We start from the raw sequence: 7,761 nt of genomic DNA on the forward strand, positions 1-7,761 counted from the left end.
TGTCTGGATTGAGGTCAGTGATCACCTCATTGTGGTTATCAGGGACGTTAAGCTCAATCTTGTATAGTTCTTCTGTGTAATTTTGCCACCTCTTCTTAATCTCTTCAGCCTCTGTTAGGTCCCTGCCATTTTGGTCCTTGATCATGCCCATTTTTGCATGAAACATTCCCTTCATCTCTTCAATTTTCTTGAAGAGATCTCTGGTCCTCCCTATTCTATTTTTTTTCTTCTATTTCTTTGCACTGTTCACTGTTGGGTTTTATTAATGTGTTTTAACTTTTTTATTGTGTTTTAACTTATTGTAAGAGTTGTGGGCATTCTGTTTAATCCCTTTTAATTTTTGTATTCTGTATTTTGTCTTTTAACATGCATTGCCCTGTTCACTGCACTGAGTCCTTCGGGAGAAGGACTTTCCTTTCACCACCAGATACATCCACAGCTGAGCGTCCTTTCAGCTTTGGCCCAGTCGCTTCATTCTTTCTGGCACTACTAGTACTAGCCCTCTGCTCTTCCCCAGTAGCATATTGGACGCCTTCCGACCTGAGGGGCTCATCTTCCAGAGTCATATCGTTTTGCCTTTTGGTACTGTCCATAGGGTTTTCATGGCAAAGATACTGGAGTGGGTTGCCATTTCCTTCTCCAGTGGATCACGTTTTGTCATAACTCTCTGCTATGACCTGTCCGTCTTGGGTGGCCCTGCATGGCATAGCTCATAGCTTCACAGAATTATGCAAGCCCCTTCACCACGACAAGTCAGTAATCAATGAAGGGGAACAGAAGATTACCACATTGCTAGATGCCATGTAACCAAAATACTGTTTTACATTTGTTGTGTGACTACTGATCACAAGCATCCTTAGAACCAATGCTTACGTCTATCTTTTTCCAAGCAGCTGAGCAACTTCCAGCTGGAAAAGGATGGATTACAGTTCCCTTTTATTTTTATTTTATTTTACTTAGATATTTTTGGATCCAGAGGCATTCTTTGGATGATACTCGAGACAGTGGCACTTTTCCTTAAATCATGGCTGTTTCTTCTAAAACTAGGTTTAAAGGTAGGAACTCAGAAGGGTCAGGGAGTATGATACGCATAGAGGGAAGTCTCCTTGGGCATTTGCATTCCCACACTGGGGAAGCTGGGGCTAGCTAATAGCTAATAAACTCTGCTAGAAATGCACCCCACGACATGGAAGCTTTTATGTATCTTTCCAGTCATTCTGGTGGTGTAGCAATTCCATCTTTTCTTCCATAATTGGTGTATCTGTATATCTGTGTGGAAAAGTAAAATAATGGGAAAACAATGTAAAAAAATAATTACAAATAAAAGGCAAGATCACTTCAACCTGTAAAACTCAATGAATAAGGTGGGGTTAGTATATTTTGAAGAGTCTTTGAGGCACCTTGATTTTTATTTCACAGATGTAGACAATTGTTGATATCATCCTTCTTTAACAAAACATTAAAAGCCTATTTTAAATTAAAAATCCAATAATATCAGTGGTCACAACCAATCAAGTATTTGTCACTTTGTGCATGTGTGAATCTGTGAATGATTATCTATGTTTCTTTTCCAGAAACCTTCTTCCTTTCTTCCTTAATTTCTTAATTTTTGTTTAGTATTTCTCTGCATATTTGTTTGAAATAAACAATACACTTAAAAGTCTTCTTTTGTTTCCTTGCTGAACAAAACAAATTAGAATAATGAAATCAGGAAAATAAGATACAGGTAGTCCTTGACAAAGGGACGCGGTGGCTCAGTGGGTTGGGGCGCTGAGCTTGTCGATCAGAAGGTTGGCAGTTTGGCGGGTCGAATCCCGAGTGCCGCGTAGCAGAGTGAGCGCCTGTTACTCGTCCCAGCTTCTGCCCACCTAGCAGTTCGAAAGCACGTAAAAATGCAAGTAGAAAAATAGGGACCACTCCGGTGGGAAGGTAACAGCGTTCCGTGCGCCTTTGGCGTCTAGTCATGCCGGCCACATGACCACGGAGACGTCCTCGGACAAGCGCTGGCTCTTCGGCTTTGAAACGGAGATGAGCACTGGCCCCTAGAGTCGGAAACGACTAGCACGCATGTGCGGGGGAACCTTTACCTTTACCTTTACCTTTAGTCCTTGACATATGACCATAATTAAGCCCAAAATTTCTGTTGCTAAATGAGACATTTGTTAAGTAGGTTTTGCCCCATTTTAAGAACTTTCTTGCCACATTTGTTAAGTGGATCACTGCAGTTGTTAAGTGAAACTGGCTTCCTCAATGATTTTATTTTTCAGGTTACAGATGTAGATCACATGACCTGGGATACTGCAACCACCATAAATGTGAATCAATTGCCAAGCATCTGAATTTTGATCATGCGGGATACCGCAACAGTTGTAAGCATGAAAAATGGTCATGTCACTTTTTTCAGTGCCTTTGTAACTTTAAATGGTCACTAAATGAACTATTGTAACCCAAAAACTACTTGTAATCAATTCATTTTTTTTCTAGTAGGAAATTGGAATCAGCTATTGCTGGGGAAGGATTGACTACTATTTCCCTTATAAAATAATTTTACCTGACTCTAGTAGTGTAATTATTTTTGCTATAACATTCTGTATCAACCTTCCATTGTAATATGGTAAGTGGAAATTTCAGACTTCAAGATATCTCAAGCACACCAGGCTGGAACGGCTAATCTATCTATACATTTCAATAAATAACAACAACAACAACATAAAGTTGGAAGGGACCTTGGAGGTCATCTAGTTCAACCCCCTGCTCAGGCAGGAAATCCTATACCATTTCAGACCAATGGCTGTCCAGTCTCTTCTTAAAAACTTCCAGTTTTGGAGCATTCACTGCTTCTGGAGGCTGGTTGTTCCACTGGTCAATCATTTCAATGTATCCACCATAGCCCTCTGAAAGTTTGAAACTGGATTAGAATTGTCCAGGACTATTAAGTTCAGTAAGATTTTTGGAGGAGGAAATATATGACTGCCTCCTTGAAAGACAGTACTGCTTCCTCTCTCATGTTATCATATGGACCCAACTAATGAACTCCCTGGGTTGACCAGGAGAGGCATAGATCTAGTACACGGGAATAGATTTATCTATTTCCTTAGGATTTACAGATTCAAATTCACTTTAAGTAAGCACAAAATACTTCTGCCTCCTTAACAAAACTTGTCCAATTGGAGTCTAATTCCAGGTGAATCTAAGCTTTAAGTTTCATCTTATTATATTCTCAGGGGAATGCAAGCTCCCTCTATAACCCTATTACGTTTATTATGCTTCTGTGGCAAAGCAGTCTAGTAAGTCCAACATTCTAAGGGGAAACAACAGTGAGCCAAAAAGTTATCAGACAATATCTGACACAGCAAAGGACTTTCCCTCTCCAGATCATGTTGGAACTGTCTCGAAGGGAGAAAAAAACCACAGGACTGGTATGTGACAACTATTATGTGTCAGGTTCTCAATGACTTGAATCAGGTTCATGGTTGCCATGAATTCCTGGGCTGTCCTTGTGGTCTGGGGCTGGTTGAAATCCCTAGAAACTATAAGTTGGAGATTCCACTGCCAACCAATCAATGAAATCTAGCAGCTCAGGCAGGTATTTTGCTGTGCAGCAGGGAGGACAGTAGAGCAGCATCAGAACTAGTTGGTCTCTAGAAACCAAGTTCAACTAGAGGATCTCACATTTGTGGAGCAAAGCTTCTCTTGTGATTTCATGGACGACAGCTGCCACCACAGTTCAATGCGTAACTCATAGTTGGTGCTAATTTGAAACACAGTGGGAAGTAAGGCCACGAGAGAAACTCTTCCCTCTGGTACCACCCATGCCTTAAATACACTTTCCTCATTCACAATCAAATCATGGATGAGGGCAAATGTTATTGCACAACAATCTAAGACTCAATAATATAAAGTGCAGCTTACAGCCATCAAGAATCCTCAACCTTAGGGTGAATAATGAGGGCTGGAGGTACACGTCTCCATTACCATACCCTCAGTGGCCTGCTCTTAGCTTCTTGACTATCATGATATTGATGGAAATACCTGCTCTCACTTTCCCACCAAACTCTCCCTACTACTCTCTAAGATTAATCTGAAAGCAGTGATGTCAATACCTATACATAATTAGCCAGTACTAGATGCTGCTAGGGTTGCTACACATTAACTATTTGAGATTTAAATTTCCAAGTTTATAAATATGAGACATTTCAATAAGATGATAGATATGTATGGACTTTTGACGTTGCGCTGCAAGCTGCGCCATGCCGCCCAAAGACAACAAGAAGAAGGAGGACGCGGGCAACTCCGCCAAGAAGGACAAGGACCCCATCACGTCCAGTGGCAAAGCCAAGAAGAAGTGGTCTAAGGGGAAGGTGAGGGACAAGCTGAACAACCTAGTCCTCTTCGAAAAGCCACCTACGACAAGCTCTGCAAGGAGGTGCCCAACTACAAGCTCATCATGCCCACCATGGTCTCGGAGAGAATAAAGATCTGGGGGTTGCTCGTGTGAGCTGCACTGCAGGAGCTCCTGGACAAAGGTCTAATTAAACTGGTCTCCAAGCACAGAGTACAGGTCATCTACACCCGAAACACCAAGGGAGGTGATGCACCAGCTGCAGGAGAGGATGCTTAAAAAGATTTTCAAATGGCTTTCAGAGTTACTTATACAGACATGAAAATAAATTGATTAAACTCTTAAAAAAACGATATGTATGGACTTTCTCCCAAGAAGTCCACAAACATACTAATTCTAACTGAGCCTTCCTCTCTGTTATAATCATCATCCACTTAGTAAACACAGCTGAATAGTTCTGAATTATATCTTTTCTTGAGTAAGTATAATGAGAACATGTTTGAGGTTAAATATGTAATCCTATGTGTATATTTAATTTTCTTATTTCAGCTGAAAACATACAGTTCATTAGGATAAGTTTGACTCTGACTTTGTATGTCATATTTCCTACATTCATCAGAGCTCCTGACAATTTCTAAATTTCTGACAGAGTAGGACTATAGAATTTTGAAGGTTTTAAAAAATGAACATAAAGACAACATTTGTAAGACTGCTATGATGCCACCTTAAAAAGTAGTAAAAATTTGGTTAGTAACAATGAAAAGATCTGAAAGGATTCTTCAAGGTACAGTCTAAAAGGCATTTTAGAGACTGGAGATAACTAAGTAGAATGTTTGCTGGGGTTTGTTTGTTTGTTTGTTAAGAAGATTTCACCAAATTTCACCAAATTAAAAGAGCCTTGGTGGAGCAGTGGGCTAATGCCTCCTTAAGTAACACCAGCTGCCTGCAATTAGTGCAGGTTCGCGTCCCACCAGGCTCAAGGTTGACTCAGCCTTCCATCCTTCCGAGGTAGGTAAAATGAGGACCCAGATTGTTGGGGGCAATTAAGCTGACTTTGTAATAATGCCGCTTGGGGTATGTGTGAAAGCCCTAATAAGCAGGCATATACATAGAATGAAGGCTACTGCTAAGCTTGTAAGCCGCCCTGAGTCTTCGGAGAAGGGCGGGATATAAATGGAATTTAAAAAAAATAATTTCCTAAAAAGCAGTTCATCATATTTAAAAAAGAACTTTGAAAGTCATTACCTCAAGATGAAAGGTATAAAGGAAATTAGACAAAATTTCTTTGACTAAAGAAATGGAAAAACCTTTGCTCTGTGCATGAACTAATCACATGTACATGGCAGGTGAAGATGAAACAGAAAAAAAGTGTATGCATGTATGTATCTATTTTCTTGTATCCTTAGAATGATGGCAGAACATATGTATGTGTGCAATGTAACTGTTCTTCATATATAGATTTTTAAAAAAATTTCTAAACAACCATCTGATTAAAAGAATATTTATGAAAGCACAAAGGGGTTGGGGGTTCATTTTCTACAAGAAAAATTCTTGTAAGAATAATGTACCACACACATTAAAATTCACATCTCACCATTTTTCTCCTGCAGTGACTCATGCACTTAATGTTTTAACAATTTTCTGGTTGCTAGGGTACATGTAATCAGGGTGACATGTAAAGTTCCTGTTAAAAAGAATTTTAGGTTTTCAAATGAAAGGAACAAAGCTTCACATTTATTACCTTCATAAATACCTTCTCTTAGTGTTTAATTATGCAAAATAGCTTGACATTTAAAAAATCTTCAAGAAAAATCAGTCTTTTGATTGTGCAAACTCCATCTGATAACTTATATACACTTTCTATTTTTGACAATGGTCCTCCACCATTCTGATGTGTGATATAGAAATTTTTCCCCTGGTTTTCCTAAATTTGAGGTGTGGGGGGATAAATTTGAATGAATGAACCTTTATTGTCAAAGTACAACCATGTATACATTGAGATTGGCTGAGCCTCCCTTCGTGCCTCTACCCCCAACTTACAGTGACACAAACCCTCCATCTTATTACACCATGTGAGCTAATTGCACAACACACCGGCCTTGCAAGTCAATTATACATAAAGTTTATACAATTATTTCCCATTCAAAAGCCTAAAAGCCCATGGATAAAAGCTGTTCTTCAGCCTGTTGGTACAGCTGGCTATACTCCTATATCTCCTACCCGATGGTAGGAGAGTAAAGAGATACCGTCCAGGGTGTGAGTCATCCCTGAGAATCTTCCTCACTCTTCCAAGGCAGTGAGCCCTGGCGATGTCATCCAGTGGTGTCAGGGGACAGCCCACAATGTCTTGTGCTGTGCTCACCACCCTCTGTAATACTTTCCTATCCATGGCTGTCAGACCAGCATACCAAACCACAATACGAGAGGATTGAAGAGCTTATGGACTTACAAACAAACGCCTTAAATGTGAGTGGAAAATAAAAAAATGCTACTGACATAATATTAGGCCAACAAATAAAGTTTACAAACCAACTGCAATCTTTCAGTTCCCACTGACTCTTTATTAGGTAAGAATAAACAAAGCAGGGGCAGACTGTGCTTGAGTTTAGATGGTATTTACATCAAGTCATTGTCATGGATGGAGTATTGGAGAAATACTCCATCCATGACAATGACTTGATGTAAATACCATCTAAACTCAAGTGAAGATAGGTTGCTTTTAAAGCTACATCTAGTAACTTGGAAAAGACAAGATTAGGAGAAATATAGTAGAGGCTTTCAGTTATCTGCCTGATTACCAGGGATGGACTCTGTCTTTCTTTCTCTTCTTTTCCCTTCTCTTTTAGATGACGGGACTAGAAAAAAATATAGAATTCACAAGAAAGCAGAATCTGCTACTGACAACAAAATAGGCTGGTTGGGTTCACCCATTTTGCTAAACACAATATAGTTTGCTGTTTGGGTTTTTAAAATGTCTGAATCAAGCCACTTGTTTATAAGCCATGGTTTTTTACTAACAAATATGTATTAACAAATTAATTATACCACTTCTGATAAAGTGTTCATCATGGTCAATACTTAAACAGAACCATTTCTATACTGTAGTTGCAGTATCCAATAGGGATTGACTAATTCACCAGTTCCATGATTTTGTTAGTCTTCCATAAAACGAATTTATAAGAATCCATCAGATGCAAGGTTAAACAAATGTTGAAAAGATAATAACATAGTTGCTTTACATAAGCAAATGTTATTTAATTAATTGGTTAAATAGTAGATGGCTTATTGAATTTTTAAATAATTTCTTTCTCTTAAGTGCTTATAATATGATTACCATTGTTACTGATACTGTAATCCTCTCATAGTACAATGTTACTAAATATATTTTGTATAAACCAGCAAGTTTAAAAAAGATTAAA

General features: G+C 38.9%; 1 pseudogene across 1 annotated transcript; it reads left to right on the forward strand.

Annotated features, from left to right (window-relative positions):
* The first annotated feature begins 4,234 nt into the window (after positions 1-4,234).
* On the forward strand, positions 4,235-4,679 carry LOC310637760 (small ribosomal subunit protein eS25-like; annotated as a pseudogene). Its single transcript has one exon. The product of its transcript is annotated as a small ribosomal subunit protein eS25-like (transcript).
* Positions 4,680-7,761: the final 3,082 nt, after the last annotated feature.

This window comes from Vipera ursinii (genome assembly GCF_947247035.1).
Source record: "Vipera ursinii genome assembly, chromosome: 1".
Taxonomy (NCBI): Eukaryota; Metazoa; Chordata; class Lepidosauria; order Squamata; family Viperidae; genus Vipera; species Vipera ursinii.